This window comes from Carlito syrichta, unplaced genomic scaffold (assembly GCF_000164805.1).
Source record: "Carlito syrichta isolate Samal-C Ts95f unplaced genomic scaffold, Tarsius_syrichta-2.0.1 Scaffold139865, whole genome shotgun sequence".
NCBI classification, from domain to species: Eukaryota; Metazoa; Chordata; class Mammalia; order Primates; family Tarsiidae; genus Carlito; species Carlito syrichta.
This window is the reverse complement of record NW_007083961.1, coordinates 1-1,114: the sequence shown is the minus strand read 5'-3', so window position 1 is coordinate 1,114 and position 1,114 is coordinate 1. Positions and strand designations below refer to the sequence as shown.

Genomic DNA, 1,114 nt, shown 5'->3' with positions numbered 1-1,114 from the left:
GCGGTGTTCAGACTTCCTTACGAACACAAAGATAAAAATGCACTTTTAGATTGGAATACCGATGCTGCTTCTTTGATTGGAGAAGAACTTCAAGTAGATTTCCTGGATCATATTCCCCTCACAACACACAATTTTGCTCAAAAGACATTCCTGAAGCTTGTCTTCTGTGACATTTGTCAGAAATTCCTGCTCAACGTATTTCAATGTCAGACTTGTGGCCACAAATTTCATGAGCACTGTAGCACCAAAGTACCTACTATGTGGGTGGACTGGAGTAATATCAGACAACTCTTATTGTTTCCCAAATCCACTACTGGTGATAGTGGGGTCCCAGCACTCCCTTCTTTGACAATGAGTCATATGCGAGAGCCTGTTTCCCGGATACTTGTTAGTTCCCAGCACAGGTATTCTACACCTCACGCCTTCACGTTCTACACCTCCAGCCCCTCCTCTGAAGGTTCCCTTTCCCAGAGGCAGAGGTCTATGTCCACACCTAATGTCCACATGGTCATCCTATCTGTGGACAGCAGGATGATTGAGGGTGCAATTGGAAGTCACAGAGAATCTGCCTCACCTTCAGCCCTGTCCAGCAGCCCCAACCATCTGAGCTCAATGGCTTGGTCACAGTCCAAAACCCCTGTGACAGCACAAAGAGAGTGGGCACCAGGATCCAAGACCCAGGAGAAAAAGAAAATTAGGTCTCATGGACAAAGAGATTCAAACTATTACTGGAAAATAGAAGCTAGTGAATTGATGCTCTCCACTCAGATTGGGTCAGTCTTCTTTGGAACTGTTTATAAGGGAAAGTGACATGGAGATGTTGCTGCGAAGATCCTAAAGTTTGTCGACCCAACCCCAGAGCAGTTCCAGGCCTTCAGCTATGAGGTGGTTATCCTGTGCAAAACACGGCACATGAACATTCTCCTCTTCGTGGGGGACATGACAAAGGACAGCTTGGGGATTGTGACCCAGTGGTGTGAGGGCAGCAGCCTCTACAAAGAACCTTTGAGAGACTGAGGTGAGTGGATTGCCTGAGCCCGCGGGTTCCAGACCCGCTTGGGCAACTTGGCGAGACCTCATCTCTACAATAAATCAAAAAATCGGCCGGGCGTGG

At 47.7% G+C, this 1,114-nt stretch overlaps 1 pseudogene; it reads left to right on the top strand.

Moving 5' to 3' along the window:
* Window positions 1-3: 3 nt before the first annotated feature.
* Window positions 4-1,017, top strand: LOC103251336 (annotated as a pseudogene).
* The last annotated feature ends 97 nt before the right edge of the window (window positions 1,018-1,114 follow it).